This window comes from Meles meles, chromosome 1 (genome assembly GCF_922984935.1).
Source record: "Meles meles chromosome 1, mMelMel3.1 paternal haplotype, whole genome shotgun sequence".
Taxonomy (NCBI): domain Eukaryota; kingdom Metazoa; phylum Chordata; class Mammalia; order Carnivora; family Mustelidae; genus Meles; species Meles meles.
In genome coordinates this window covers 93,335,427-93,352,653 of record NC_060066.1, presented here as the reverse complement: position 1 = coordinate 93,352,653, position 17,227 = coordinate 93,335,427, and the positions used below count along the sequence as shown (strand labels likewise).

At 35.9% G+C, this 17,227-nt stretch overlaps 1 pseudogene; it reads left to right on the top strand.

Moving 5' to 3' along the window:
* Positions 1–512: 512 nt before the first annotated feature.
* The window catches only part of LOC123947050, a 30,134-nt pseudogene continuing 13,419 nt past the window's right edge, over positions 513–17,227 (top strand).

Sequence of the window (17,227 nt, the reverse complement as noted above, 5' to 3'; positions counted from 1 at the left end):
TCACTGCATCTTCATTTTTTTTAGAAAATACTGCTTGTCCTCTATATTGTTATTCCTTTGCCATTCCAAAATTTTGCTGACATCTGATGAATGATATTTCTGATCACCTGAAGCTTTTGTTAAGTGGTATATTCCCTCTTATGGCCTCCTCACCCTCAATGACAGGCCATGGGAGTATCCTCAACTGTTACTGTGCCCTGCCAGGGAGGGGCAAGGAACTCAGTCTACACCCACGAGAAATTCCAAAGGAAGTTTCACACGTGCTGGGGAGAGAAGGGCAGGCAATGGCACACTTTGATCATGTTTTTCATAGCTACATTTTTTTTTTTAGCTGTTTTTTTTAGTCCTTAAGGATTGTACTGTGCAGGTGGTCATGGCCATTCTTGGGTCAGAGACGCCAACCAGCAGTGTCATCCTTCCTGCGGTAACTGTGGTTTCATATGTTGGGTTAACCATGGCGGTTCCAAGACAGTGTTTAGCTCCTTTAAGGATCTAGGCTGTGCCCTGCACCGATGAGGACAGGATTAACTTGGGAGTTTGCTCCCAAGGGAAGGATGTAGGTGAAGGTCTGCTTGTTCAGAGTGTGTTTACTGAGACAGAGCAATCATAAAAAACGAAGGAAAACCTTGTGGAGCACAAAAAGCCAGTTCAAGAAGTCTGGAGCACGGTCCAGAAAGAGCCTCTCAGATGTGTGAGCCACCTTACTATCTCACACCCAAAGGTGCCCATCCTCCCCTGGGAATGCAGCACTGGAATGGCACAGACCAGTCTCCCTGTCCTGCACTTAATATCCTCACTTCCAGCGTCGGGTGTGATTTCTAACTCTCTCCCTGGTGGTGTCAGTAAAGGGAGTGTTTGACAATACTGAGAAAGACTGAATTACAGTCCTGGGATTTTCTTGTGATTCAGCCATTCAGTGACTCAGTTTTTGACTTAACCACAAATAAATTTGGGAAGGCTTGGTAAAAGTTCTCTCTTTTTTTTTTTTTTTACCAAAACCAAAAAAATACTAATAATTAAGAGACTGACATTTGAGATGATTGTTATGTGTTTTAAGGCTATTTTGTTCTTTTTTCTTTTTTATTCTTTTTTTTTTTTTTTTTTTTTTTTTTTTTTTTTTTTTTTACTATCTATCTTTCTTTTTTGGAGGAGATTCACTTTTACATCAATCTCTTTGCTTGGCCTGAATGAATTTGTAAAGTCACTGTGAGATGGTGTTTCCCAGGGCTTGGGGTTTCAGGCTAATGTTGCTGAGTATCATAGGCCTTTCCTTTTAAAGGAGTAGATGAGCCCAAGGACTGGACTTCTGCAAACATTTGTAAATTATATAGGATGTTTATTTTTTTTTTAAACTCTGCTGAAAGCATTTTGTACTTAAACTTCCCTTCCTTCCTCCATACTCCCTCCTCTTTTTTTTTTTTTTCTCTTCCTTTTCCTCTCTCACCACCCTCCAACCACACACACATGTTCTTTCAGGCTCTAGGACATTTAGTTCTACCGAGCTGTTGTTTTTTCATTATTCATTTGGTTTCTGTATTTTTCCATGTACAAGGTACTCTCACTTTTTTAAAAATTGAGAAAAAAACAATGTTGTCAGTATCAATAAATCTGCATCCAGAGAGAGTCACTTCCTATCAAGGTTTCAAAAGTGCTTCATGGTTTTCCGATCTCCTGTCTGGGCTAATCAACGCTGATGCTTCACATACGCAGGACACACGATGCCAACTTCTAAACCAGCTCTGTGCTTTGCGTTCCATTTTAGGAATGAGAACCTGGATTATTTATTTATAACTGTATAAAGTCCTGTTGTTAAGCTGCTCTCTGCGAAAAGCAAAGAGTGGTTGGAGCCAGATGGGAAGAGGCTGGGCAGGATGATGGCTGGATTCTGTGGGAAAGGAGAGAGGAATTTTATTTCCTACTATAAATTAAATAGCCTAATTTGACCCTCCATCAGTAACGCGATAACCAATTAATACATTAAGGGCAGGGATTATGCTGAATGGTTTTAGTGAATGGAAACTGAGAGTCAATTCCATTTAAACACTCTTTGGGGCATTTTTTTTTCTTCCTGTGTAACCCAAACCAATGAGAATTACAAAAGAAAGACAGTGAAACTGAATTGTTTTTTCGTTGTTTTTTTTTCTTCTGGGTATTAATTCTGGCTCAGCCTTTTATTATCTGTAATGCAATGGGGGAAAATCTCTGTTTTTTTGTTTCAGTTTTATTTTTATTTTTTTAAAGATTTTATTTATTTGAGATAGAGAGAGATGAGAGAGAGAGAGAGCAAGAGGAGAGGTCAGAGGGAGAAGCAGACTCCCTGCCGAGCAGGGAGCCTGATGTGGGATTTGATTCCCGCATTCCAGGATCGCGCATGACCTGAGCCAAAAGCAGTCGCTTAACCAACTGAGCCACCCAGGCACCCATTTGCTTCAGTTTTATTGAGAAACAATTGACATACATCACTGTATAAGTTGAAGGCATACAGCACAATGGTTTGATTTACATACATTGTGAAATGATTACCATAATAGGTTCAGCTAACATTCATCTTCTCGTATAGATACAATAAAAATAAAAAGGTAAAAGGAAAAACATTTTCTCCTTGTGATGAGCGCTCCTAGGATTCACTCTCTTAACAATCTTCCTATATATATCAAACAGCACTGTTAGCTCCAGTCATCATGGCTTACATTACATCCTTAGTTTTTTCTTTCCTTTTTTTTTTTTTAAAGATTTTATTTATTGATTTGAGAAAGAGAGAGAGCTCAAACAGGAGGGAGGGTGGCAGACAGAGAGAGAGAGAGGGAGAAGCAAACTCCCTGCTGAGTGGGGAGTCTAACCTGGGGCTTGATCCCAGGACCTCAGGATCATGGACTAAGCCGAAGACAGATGCTTAACTGACTGAGCTAACCAGGCACCCCACTAGTCCTTATTTCTTAACTGGAAATTTGTATCTTTTGTTCACCTTCTTCCCATTCCCCTGGTAACCACAAGTTTGAGCTCTTTTTCCTTGACTTTGGAGTTTTGTTTTGTTTTGTTTCTAGATTCCACATAAAATGGAAATCAGACAGCGTTTGTCTTTTCTGTCTGACTTGTCTCACTTGGCATGGTGCCTTCAAGTTCCCTTCATGTTGTTGCAAATGGTAGGATTTCCTCATTTTTTGTAGCTGTATAGTATTCCATTGTGTGTATAAATATATATTTATTTATATATATATATACCATAACTCTTTCCATTCATCCATCAGTGGATACTTAGATTGTTTCCATGTCTTGGCTATTGTGAATAATGCTGCTATGAAGATGGGGATGTAGATACATTTTCCAGTTAGTATTTCTGTCATTGTCTTTGGATAATATTCCCAGAATTGGAATGGCTGATAATAAGATAGTTCTATTTTTAAGTTTTTGAGGAAACTCCATATTATTTTCCACAGTGGCTGCAACAATGTATATTCCCACCAACAGAGCACAAGAGTTCTCTTTTCTCCACATCCATGCCAGCATTTGTTCTCTCTTGTCTTTTTGTTCATGGTCATTCTAACAGGTGTGAGGTAATGTCTTACTGTGGCTTTAATGTACATTTACCTGATGACTAGTGATGTTGAGCATCATTTCATGTATCTGTTGGCCTCTTGAACATCTTTTTTTAGGAGAAATGTCTCTTCAAGATCCTTTGCCCATTTTTTCTTTGGGTTATTTGTGTGTTTGTTTTTTGCCATTGAGTTGTATGAGTTCTGTGTATATTTTGGATATTAACCTCTTATCAGATATGATGTTTTGCAATTACTTTCCCTTTCCATAGGATGGCTTATCACTTTGTTGAGGTTTCTTTTGTTGTACAGGAGTTTTTTAGTTTGATGTAGTCCCACTCATTTATTTTGTTGCTTATGCGTTAGTTATTTTATCCAAATATTTATTACTAAAACCCATATCGAGCACCTCTATTCCTGTGTTTTCTTCTTTTCATGGTTTCAGGTCTTACATTTAAGTCTATAATTCATTTTGACTAAGTTTTTATGAGTAGTGCAAGACCTGGGTCCAGTTTCATTCTTTTACATGTGAATCTCCAATTATCCCAGCACCATTTACTGAAAAACTGTTTCTTCTCCAGAGTATTCTTGGCTCCCTAGTCAAATATTAGTTGAACATTAATGCTTGAGTTTATTTCTGGGCTCTGCATTCTGCTCCACTGGTCTACTTGTCTTTTTTTTTTTTTTTAATGGCAATATCATACTGTTTTGATGACTATAGCTTTATGGTATATCTTGAAATCAATACATCAAGAAGACATAATCATTGTAAATATTTATGGGCCCAACATTGGAGCCGTTATGTTATGAAGGAAAACCTAACAGAGCCAAAAGGAAAAATAAGCAATCAAATAACAATAGTGGGGGACTTTAATACCTCACCATCAACATAGATATATCATCTAGATAAAGAATCAATAAGAGTAAATATAAACATTATAAATCAAATGGACCTAACAGGTATATATAGAATATTCTACCCAACAACAGCAGAATACACATTCCTGTCAAGTACTCACATAATGTTTCCTCAACCCTTCGACAAGAACTGTTATAAGTAGAAGTTATCTGATGCAATAATTTCATAAAATAATAAAAAAGCAGTGTTTATCCCATTTTTCTGTAAATCTTATTTCTCTCAGTTCAAACTTGGTAGCATTTTCTTTTTTATTCTAGGATGCTGATCTATGTGGCGTGGCTTATTTTATCTATACAACATTTCTGTTCATTCACACAGCAGATAACATGTGTTACAGTCTCTCCTCAAGGTTTTTAAAAAACATTTTTAGCCCAAATGACATAAGTTATTGCTAACTAATGACATATAATTTACCAAATCCCAGCTTTTAGAACACTTTGAAATCAGAGAGAAAACCATACATATTTAGTAACTAATGTATACAGATGTGATAATGATAACCTTACTACTTAATAGTGATTATTGAATTGGAACTCATCTTCAGTATTCACACTGCAAGTGGTTTGGAATGACCAGACGTGGAATAAGAATTGCACTTGTAGAAAATAAGGAAAGAAATAAAATTGCTACTCAAGCATAAAGCAACTCTAAGACCCAAATATTTGGGGGAAGAAATTGAGCCTAATGTTTTGGAGACAATGCACATGATTGAATAGGATTAAGTATGATTTTTTAATTCTTACAAATGTGGACCCTGATGAAGACTGGCTTCTATTGAGTCCCACTGATTTAATTTGGGCATACTGTAATTTACTGGGCTGGAGTAGAAACAGTAATTCGGTGAGGCCATCATAAGCTCATTAGAAACACACTGAGAACACTTAATGGTGTACAACCCACAGCTTTTTGCATCCATTTTATAGTGATCCCTCTTGCCATGCCTGCTGCTTTCTACTCCATGCTGTTGATAGTATGGTCGTTTTCAAACACCCCAGAAAATGAGAGGTATTTTTAAAACAAGATTGAAGTCACCAAGAAACCTAGAAAGCCAACATTTCAGGGGTGTGCGGCACACTGTCAGGATAAAAAAACTTCTTGTGTATTGTTAATCATGGTAAGATTGGTGAGCTGTTAAGTACTGTATAGTGCAACTAATCAAAAGCTCGAACATCCTACACAATGGAACAGAAATAATTACTCTCCCTGAGCTTCTATTGTTTCCTGCCTCAGCCTTCCCTGAACTAATAAAAGGTTTAATTTTAACTTGTGTGAAGGAAATGTCAGCATCACAAAGAAATACAGCATTCAGCTGCTTTTCTCACAATCAGGTAACACACATAATGAATTAGACCTTAATAGACCTAAGCTAAGTGAAGCCTAAATAAATCGGGATAAGCACCCCCACTCCCAACCGAGCACTATTTCTCTTTACCCCTAATTGATATGACCACATGCAAAAAGCCTGGACCCCAATAGTCTCACGCTTCAGATGAGAATGTTCTGATGAGGTGTGAGAGCTCTGGTTATCAGGTATGTATGTCTGTGCTTATGATATCAGCTACACACAGTGGGTGATTTAGTTCAAACGTGGGATGTTTATTCTGATGCTTCACAGGAAGAATGGGGGGAGGGGACAGCAGAGGGGATGCTTAAAGGCTTCCTGCATTCAAATGGGTGGATTTTTTTTTTCACTTTACTATCTTCAAAAAAACTAAGATAAATTTTCAATCCAAAACCTGTGTTTGAAGTTTCAGCTTACTAAGAAGAAAGTACTACTCTATGAATATATGGAGGAGGACAATTCCTCCTCAGTCTACGGAATTGTGGGTTTTGCAACATAATTTGACTCAAATTTCAAGGAGAAACAACAAAAAGAAAAAAGGGTATTAGAAAAGCATATAGGTTAGTTAATATTTATTTTTCAAAATATCTAAAACACGGTGGAAATTCTGGGAGATTTGATTATCTTTGTTTATTCTTTTAGCTTTCCACAAATCCATATGAATTACTCACTGCTTCCCAGAATTAAGTGTTAGCATGCTTCGAAAGCAGGAAGTAACATAACTGAAAGAACTATCTATTTGTTTAAGTCACACAGAGCACTGTGAAATCGCTGGGAAACCATTCTGTGCTGTAGCATAGGAATAGTCTGAACTGGACAAGTCACTTACCCACTGCAGGTCACTAACAAGGGGGCAATAACACCTGCCTGGCTATGCATGAGAATGAGAGGATGGATAGTGTGCCTGAAGGACACACCATCCCAGGCACACAGCAAGTACGTAACAAATAGCTCTGATAATCAAAATACTTAACAGGATATTAAATGTCTCCTACTATGTCCCTATATTTTCTCTCCTCTTCCAGCCGTTCACCACACTGCCACCAGCATTATTTTCTTCTAAACCACGGTTCTGTTAATGTGACGTCCCTACTCAACGTCTATCTACGGTCACAATTTTCAAACATTTCTTAAGGGAAAATCCCTAAATAAAAGACACCTACATCTAAAATGAGTAAAGAGGCACTGTTTTAGTAGTTTAGACCTTCCAAATTCAACTTTGCAATGTATACAAGAACAGGGAAACTATTTTAAAGAATATTAACAATTTTAATATATTTTTGATAATATTCAATAGACAGCTAGGAATGAGGGTGAAGTCTGGTATCAGTTCAGCATGGAATGAAGTTATTTCAGACTTTTGGTTGTACAGAATAGAAAAAATATTGAATCACAAAGATAAGTAGTCATGAATGAGAATAGGTCTTTTTACATAGCAGTTTACAATCTTGAAGCTTAAATAATTTAACAGATCTAGAAACTTGAAAGAAAGAGTAATATATTTTGTTTAGTCTTCAACTGCTCACATTTTTTCTGCATTTCGGTGGGAGTCAGGAACCAAATCTCTCAGATAATTTTAAACTTTATAGCAGAGACTTTTATAGTTTGCAAACACGTTATCAAAATTTATTTTGACTTAAATTCACAAGATTCATTACCTACTCCTGTTTTATAGATATCTTTAGTACCTTTTGAGATTTTTTTTATTATTTGGGTGTAATATTTTGGACTCTCCCTCCACCCTTTTTTCCTTTTCCCCTTTGAGGGGGGAACCAATTGTGATGAGTGATGTGCTTTGGGAATTTGAAATATCTGAATGTGGCCTTACTTCTTCCTTACTTATTTATAAGTGCTTGGCTAGACACAGTATTCAAGGACGCTGTCCCTTTGATTTAACCCCGTTTTCCAATTTCCAGTATTACAAAGGAGAAATCTGATGACAAGCTATTCTCAAGAAACTTAACATGATTTTTTCTTTGTTTTGGGGAGTTCAGCACTTTGCTGGTTTATGCCTCAGTCCGTGCCTGTCTTTGTGCCATGATTTTAACTGGTACTTGGTGAGCCTCTCCTGTTTGAAAACTCAAATTTGGCCATTAATGGCATTAATGGCACTTTAGGTTGTCCCTGTATGTTCACTTAACATGCCCTAGCCTTCGTTTTCTTTTTTTGTTTTGTTTTGTTTTGTTATGTTTTAGCACTTTCTCTCTCTCTCTCTCTATATATATATGTATATATATAGATACGCACACACACACACACAGAACTCATATATATATATATATATATGTATGTGTATATATATATATATGTATGTGTATATATATATATATAAAATATCAAGAGGCTCCAGGGTCATCTTGTATATTGTATATCTGCGGTCCAAGTGCTAGAATCATTTTTCTGAAGAGTCCTGGTTCCTTTATCTGAAAACAGTATTAGAAATCAAGATCTGGTCACTTCGTGAGCACACTCTAGGAGAGTGATTGCTTCAAGGCCCTCTTAGCAAACAGAGCTATGAAAGGTATTCAAGTATCGCTCTTTTTTTCTGTATCCATCTATCTGCATCTGAAATAAACTGAACCCGAGCTCATCCTAATGTTTCTGATTCTAATGCAGTATCACATGGTTGATTTTCACATTTCTCTCTTGCTTTTCTCTAAATCCCTCCTCCAACAGTGAGAAATCTGGCTCCCAGCATACATGATCCATTTGTAATCCTCCCATGTTTAATCCAAGTCTACCTATGCAACAATTTCGAATCTTTAAATTCATAACCCTAGAAAATCATGTTTCAATTATCATTGCACTTTTTAAAAAGACTTTTTAAAAATCCCTTCAGAAAAATTGTATTATTAGGGTGTAACAATTAAATACTGAAACATCCTAACAATAAAATTTTAGATACTCTGCTCTCCCTAAAGAAAGGGTATTTGGTTTTAGAAAATAAAGGGCTTTAGCTTTGGTTTCCCTTGAAATATTAATATAAGCACTTTAACTGAAGACAACCAATGATGGAGTGATAGAAATCCTATAAATTACTGCAATTACCACAAATTATGCTGAGCAAAATAAGTCAATCAGAGAAAGACAATTATCATATGATCTCTCTGACATGAGGAATATGAGAGGCAGGGCAGGGAGATTGGGGGTAGGAAAGGAAAAAAAATGAAACAAAATGGGATCAGGAGGGAGACAAACCAAAACAGACTCTTAATCTCAGGAAATAAACTGAAGGTTGCTGGGGGGTTGGGGGGGGTAGGAAGGGGTGGTTGGGTTATGGACATTGGGGAGGGTATGTGCTATGGTGAGTGCTGTGAAATGTGTAAACCTGATGATTCACAGACCTGTACCCCTAAGGCAAATAACACATTATATGTTAATTAAAAAAAAAATCCATGATTTAAAGACCATACCTTAACAAAACAGACAGCTTGCATGTCATTGACAATGGATTGTAAAAGATAACACTTTAATTGTTATTACTACCTATTAAAAGTAGAATAACCCTTGGGTTCATCTAGGAAACAACAGTCTTTCCATTCTTATGCTTTCTCATTGTATCACCTGTGAGATGGAGTAGGCAGTGAATTGTATTGGAGATGACCATATGGGTGCTGGGTGGCCTTTTGGTGTTAATGGATTGGATGTTTGTGGTCCCTTCAAAATTCACACGTTGAAGCCCTAACCCCAGTGTGATAGTATGTGATAGTATTTGGAGGGGCAGCTTTGAGAGGTAATCAGGTTTAGATTATAAGGGTGGGATCCTCATGATGGAATTAGTACCCTTATTTGAACAGGAAAAGAGAGAGAGAAAGAGATCTGTCTTTCTCCATAAGCATGCATGAGGAACAGCCACAGGAGCACACAGTAAGAAGGTGGTCATCTGCAATCCAGAAAGTGAATCTGTTGACATCTTGATCTTAGGTTTTCTAGCCTCCAGAACTGTGAGAAACAAATGTCTATTGTTTACACTCCCCAGTCTATGGTATTTTGTTATAGCAGCATGAGCTGACTAAGACACATGGTAATTTATGAGTTCTAGTTCATGTGGTCATTTATAAATTTTGGAGGTTAACGGTTGCTTTATATTATTCAATTGCATACATATGTAAAACATATTTTCTTTATGCTAAAATATCGGCATATGTCATTTTTGTTCTTTGGAAATTAAGGTATTTAAACTATGAAAACATCATTAATCTTCAATAGGCTAGAGCTGAAGAATTCCAAGTACAGTCCCACATAATGGATTTTTTTTCCTACGGTTGAATGTGTGTCAAGTATCCCACAAAATAATAGGTCCATATGAAAAATATCATGCAAAGCAAGAACAATGAGTGTTTTTGTCTTGATTGAATTAGCAGATTGTATTTTCTAGTAGCTGACTCATATGACATTTGTGCAAGGTCAGTAACAGAAAGTTTAATAAGCTCCATCCTGATAATGTAGTTTTTCCAACACATGTGATACATTAAAGTGTTTGAATATGATCAAATTTAAGTTCAAGTCATGTTTGTAAAAATAACATTGTTATTTATTTTTGCAGACAGAAACTTAAAGCTTTATTTCCATGCACACTGTGTTGTATTAGAGAATGATATTATTACTTAGCAAGAATCATAGTAACTCTTTTGGAAAACTCACTGCATAAAACATGGTGGAGTGTGGGAGATATTTTAACACAACTAAAGATAACTCCCAGGACCAAATGAATAGATAGTATTTTTGCCTGTGAGTGATTTTGTGTAGAAGCAGGAAAAATTGATTTTATCTTGTATTGTCACTATGACTAACACTAGTTGGGTGATCAGGAGACAGCAAAGTTGATTTATCATTTCTCCTTGACATAAAAGATAGCTCTTTGATTATTTTACATTTTCTAGTTTTAGTCAAATGCATAATCATTTTGCCTCACAAACATAAGAAGGTAGCACTTATAAATATAAAACTTGTACAAAATAAAAACATATCTTACCATAAGTTCTAAAACTGGCTTTACCATACCTTAGCATTTCCCAATATCAATTAAGTAGACATGCTTTGGACAACTCTGCAAACTTCCTAGTAAATTTTTTTCATCAGAATTTATAAGATTGCACAGAAAGAGTCAAAGGTATACCCCATAATAAGAAAATTTGGTTGTAGTTATTATATTGATAATTCCCAGGCAGTTAAATATCAGAATATGTCATTTTTGGTCACGTATTTTAAAAATGCAATTTAAATAGTATTTGAATAAAATGTTTGTGAAACCTCAAAATCCTCCACAGAACTTCAGAAATTCATGGTACATACTTGGAAAATGATTTCTAAGATTCAGTCCAGATTCCTAATCCACTTCTCAAACTCATTCACCTGCTGACCCTCATCTCCCAGTTGCTCTCATCTTACCCTGAAAATATAGCCCTCTTTGGCGGTGGCATTTTCTTGGGCCCTTCAATTTCTTTTCCACTGGTATAGCTTTGTTCCTGTGCTTTCATTTGCTAGAAAAATGTTGGTCTTCTCTAGTCTTCTTGTTAAACATTTAGGCTTATTTATTAAATTTATGTCGAGTCTTAGCTTACAAATCTGCTTTTTGGGGAAATGTCTGATTTTCTCTGTCAGAGTCAGGTGGTTTTGCACTCAGTGCTCCTTTGGGATTGTGTCTCACTCCACTGCTGGAGAAAACCCATCTTCTCTTTCCTCCCATGCCCAAAAGGGACAAAACCTCTTCTGCTTTCAACACACTCAGAATAAATAGGACAGGTCTACAGTTGCCAGGCTTTTACCAAGGAGGTCTGACTGGGCAGGTTGGTCACTCTGATACTCAACTATCTCTCAGCAGTAGACATGTTGGAAAATGATGCATATTCACTCTTTATCCTCATTCTTCCTGACTCACTTCTAGGAAGCAGGTCTGTAGCCCAGATGTGGGCACCTGGGGCCAGTTATACATCTGCTTAGCATGCTTTATACTGTGATGGACAAAATCTATGTTGAAGATGCCTCAGGTCTGAGCTGTTTACTACAACATTGTTTACAAAAATCCCTACATCTTTGAGGTTATGATGTACTTGCCCAGATTAATAAAATTGTATCTCATTTTTCATTTCCCTTGCCATTCTTTAATGTGTCTGCCAGGAATCAAAAATCTAAAATAAATAGAGTAATAGGATTCAGGCATATCAAATGTGTAACATGCATGCTACCGTTCATCAAGATGTCAGTGTCCTCTGTTAAGCTGTGAGTTTCTGGAAGACTCAGAGGGTATCTTGAGACTCTGGTGACTTGTACAGGTACAGGCAGAAATACAAGGGTGTATTTAATAAATGCATGATCAAAATAGATAGAAACTAACCTGGTCTCAGATAGGAAATGAATTGGAAGGGGGAAAGAGAGGGGATGGGAAGGGAAGGCTGGAAGTAATACAAGTAGTGGTCAATGAATAGTAATAGACTCCAGATAGACCAGACAGTTGGAAGCCTGATTTTGATACGTTTCTAGCTGTGGTACCTTAACAAAGTTATTTTCTGTGCTTGGTGTCTTCCTCAGTAAAATGAGAATAATAATAGCGTATACCACACCTTTCAGAAGATTAAATAATTGAGTTAGCACTTATAAAATAATTAGAAGAATGTGGGGCTCATATTAAGAATTATATAAATGTTTATTCAACCAATCAATTAATCAACCGATAGGATAGTTAGGGGCTGTTGGCAATGACACTGAAGGCTTGAACCTAAATGGTGACATTGGAATAGGAGATTGGAGAAATGCAAGCAAATGAGGAGAGAAGCATTTGTTCCTGAGCTCTCTTTAGAATTAAAGAACTCTGGCTTTCCATCCATGATACTGGTATGGTTATATGAGTTTCTGTAAATCTGACCTTCCAAATGTCAGTTAAGGGGCTTATTTATTTTTTATGATGCTCAGAAAGCCAGACACCATTTGATGGGGTGTCTATCCATTTTGGTCCTTCTCTTGGCCTCATTCTCCTATGCTGTGGAAAAACATGTATAATCTTTGTGCCGAATTATTTACAAAGGAACTTTTTGAGCTGATTATTTTGGAATATTTCAGAAAATATCTGAAAGAAAATAATTTTAATGATATTGATATGAAACTATATGTTTCCCATATTTCTAGCAGAGATAACAGATAAATCTAGTAACTATGATTTTGGATTAATAAGGTAAAAAAAATTAACAAGAGACTTCTGTTGTCCTAAAGCAGCGCAAGTATGATGCCTTTATATCTTTTTTTTTTTTTTTGCCTTTATATCTTTTATAAATTGCAAAATTGTACCATTTCTGGGAGCATGGATTAAAGAAGGTATCTCTTTCCTGGCTGACGTTGCTTGCCAAGCCAAGATTCCCTTCACTGTGACACCAGGGACAGGTATGTGAGGCACAAAATGCCAACCACATACTGAGGCCCTGCTAAGCCCTTATCAAAGAAGATGTGAAAATGTTCCTGACTAATATTACCTAGGTCGGAGTTAGGTTTCAACATGATTTGAATCTGTTAATTAGATAATTGGTGACATTATTTTGATTTATTATGAAAAAAAAACAACAACAACAACACAGGAATTGTAAGGTGAAAATGCGTTAAAAAAAACCATTTATTGGGTATTCTCAATGTACCTGGCATTGAGCTAAGCATCTGAATTTGAAATGGAAAGGAGTAAATCAGAGCTCAAACATTTGTTTCCTAGGTTAAAAAAAATTACAAAGAAAAATTATTCCCCTTTATCTTAAATAATAACTGTTAAGATTAATGAGGTATTGATAGGTAAAACCATGTCAATCCTAAAGTGTTTTTAAAAACAGGTTATTTGTGTATTTTTAATAATTCAGAAAATATTTTAAATAAGTAAAAATAATAATAGCAATTTTAATAAGAATAATAAATTTTACTTAACAAAAGATTGTTCACTGTTATCACTGAAAAATGCTATAATTTAAACCTAATTATTTTATTCCCTTTCAAAAGCATAGTTCTTTAGATCAGATTAAGAACTCTAATTTTTTTAATTTGATTTTTTTAATCGTATCTTAACACTTTGCTGTATGAACTTAATTAAGTTCTTTATGTCTCCATTTACCTTAGAGTGATAAGAAAATGCTAATTTATCTATATCTCTTTCATCAAAACAATAATCTGATACTTTGTATTTGTATGTATTTTCACTTTGAAAGTGATACAAAAATACTTTACAAATAAGTTTTAATAGACATAGTAATCGGTCTCTACATATATATTAATATTGAGGGGAATTTTCCCCACATATCTACAGTTTGTAGATTCTCATACTTAATTCACAGTGTTCTAATTCAATCAGCAGAAATAGGGCTTAATTAACATTCTGTTTCCTTTTTTCCTGGCTACATATAAATTCAGCCCCAGATAAAAAAAGTACACTGAATTTTGAATTGTGAACCCACAATCAAAATACTTACTCATTTGTGTGTTTGAGAATACTTATTGATGTAAATTATTCACCAATTTCATTTGCTTCAATGAGTAATTTTTCAATCTCTCATTTTTATTTTATTTTATTTATTTTTTAAAATTATTTTTATTTACATGTGTCTGTTCCCATTCAGACCCAATATAATCTATTCAGGATGTGTCTATAAAGGTTCTTACTGTGCACTCCATATGCAACGTATTTCAACAAATTTTTCACACCAGAACTGAATTGTAAGCATTTAAATTTTTTGTGAACTGGGCTGTAAAATATCAGAAACAATACACTCTATCCAAGTTGACAGCTGATATCTGATCTGAAAATAGTGTATTTTCCTTCAAATGTCAGTATCCTGTCACTTTGCATTGCGCTGATATAAACAGCTATACAAGAGGAAAAATTTCACTGTGAAAATCTTTTATAAATACAACTGAAAAACAAACAACAAAAATAAAAACTCTTCCCATGTTTTTAATATTTGAAATTCTGCCTCTCTACAGGAGTGTGATAATCTCTTGCAAATGTTTATAAAATGGTGTATTAGTCTGTGATTGCTGCTCTAACAAATCATCACAAATTTAGTGACTTAAAACAATGCAAGTTGTTCTGGAGAGCAGAAGTCCAGAATGGGTCTCAATGGGCTACAATCAAAGTGTGTTGGCAGAGCTGTGCTCTTTCTTGGAGGTTCTAGGGGAGTATAATAAAAAATATTAAGTCTCTGGTTCCTGGCACAGAGCTTAAAGCCTCTGGAATCTCTTGAGATGAGTGTCTTTGGCATGCTAATGAGATGACTCTCCTAAGAAGCTTCAGGATGGTGGCTGGTCACCACAAAGACCAAACTGTGAAAAGAGCCAAGATGCCCTTCAACAGGCGAATGGATAAAGAAGATATGGTTCATACATACAATGCAGTATTATGCCTCCATCAGAAAGGATGGACACTCAACTTTTGTATCAACATGGACGGGACTGGAAGAGATTATGCAGAGTGAAATAAATCAAGCAGAGAGAGTCAGTTATCATAAGGTTTCATTTACTTGTGGAGCATAGGAATAACACAGAGGACATTAGGAGATGGAAAGGAGAAGTGAGTTGAGGGAAATTGGAGGGGGAGATGAACCATGAGAGACTGTGGACTCTGAGAAACAGAGTTTTGGAGGGGAGGGAGCTTGGTGGTTAGGTGAGCCTGGTGGTGGGTATTAAGAAGGGCACATATTACATGGAGCACTGGGTGTGGTGCATAAACAATGAATTTTGGAACATTGAAAAAGAAATTTAAAGAAGGAAAAAAATAAATAAATAATTAAAAAAATAAAAACTTTTTCCATCACCCCCCCAAAAGAAAACAAGTTACTGATATTCTCCTTGAGAACATATATTCAGTTATATAAAACCTTATTCTTAATACATTAGATAGGTTTCTAATTTTAAAAAGCCAGACGTGTTAAAAAAAAAAAAAAAGTTGGGATTTTTGACTCCACCCCACCCCTGACATCCAGGGATGAGAGAGGGCCTGGAGATTGAGTTCAATTACTAATGGCCAATTATTTAATCAAGCATGACTACATAAAGAAAGTTTCATTATAAACCACTAAACCATGGAGCTTGGAGAGTTTCTGGGTTGGTAAACATATCAAGATTCTGGGAGAGTTGAAGCTCTGCGTGTCGCCCTACCCCATAACTTGCCCTACGCGTCTCTTCCATTTCGCTGTTCTTGAGTTGTATCCTTTATAATAAAGTGGCCATAGTAAGTCCGCTGTTTTCCTAAATTTTGTGAATAGGTCTAGCAAATTACTGACCCTGAAAGGGAGTTGTGAGAACCCCTGAATTTATAGTCAGCCAGGCAGAAATGTGAGTATCCTGGGCATTCCATTTGTGGCTGGTGTCATTAATTCAAAGAACTATTGAGAGAATAAAGTGGAATAATGTATGTGAAAACAAACAGGAAATCATATAGTGATACTCACACATTATGCTATATAAACATGCCATTGGTTTGAGTTTAGCAAACTTGGAAAATGAGATTATTGTTTATTATAACACTCCTTCCTATTTATAATGCTGTTCAAACTTGCAGGACCAGGACACACTCCTCAAAACCTAATTTCCCCTCCCCCTGCTTTCTATCCTCTCTCCACACTCTTACAGCCTTCCTGCCCCAGTCAGGTTTGAGAGAAACACAGTCAAAAGAAAGAAAATTTTGGAAAACAGCAGAGGTATGAAAATAAGGGAAAGTTTTGGAGCCACATTTTTTTCCCATTGGGAGGGGGAAAAAAGTAACGAGAATTTAGTAAGAATCTTTAAGAAACTGAAGCCTTAGAGCACAAAGAATGGTGACAAAATAAGACACAAGCTTAAGGATAAGGGATTTAGTTCAGGCTTCAAAAATAACTTCCAAAACTGAAAGTCAATAACAGTGGAAATGGGATGCTAAAGGAAGTTTTATATTTTCCTGCTCTAGAGGTCTTTTGGAGAAAGAAAGTGAAAGTATTCTCTTACATTCTGTGAGCTATAAAGGACTTGAAGTGTCTCTGACTTCATTTTAAAGGTAACAAAGTTGTTCCTTATGGAAGTAACATTTTCAGTACCAAAATGTATTTGTTTTCCAGAATGATTTCAGTTACACTTAAAATTTGATGTTTCCAAGTAAACTTTAGAACCTGTTTGTCAACGACCCTTGCAAAGTCTCTTGAGATTGTGGTTAAAGTTATTCTGAATTTAAAGTTTATTTGTGGGACAAGTAAATCTTTTCTGTATTGACTTTTGCAACTGGTAATTGGCCCAGCACTTCACTTACTGAAAGATGTTAAAAAGCCAAATAACATTTATATTTTGCTCCATAAATTCATATATAACTTCAGGGTTAGTCCTCAATGACATGTCTTTAAAAAAAAAAAAGATTTTACTTATTTATTTGAGAAAGAGAAAGAGAGAATAAGCATAAGCAGGGATGGGGGGTTGAGGGAGAAACACACTCCCCAC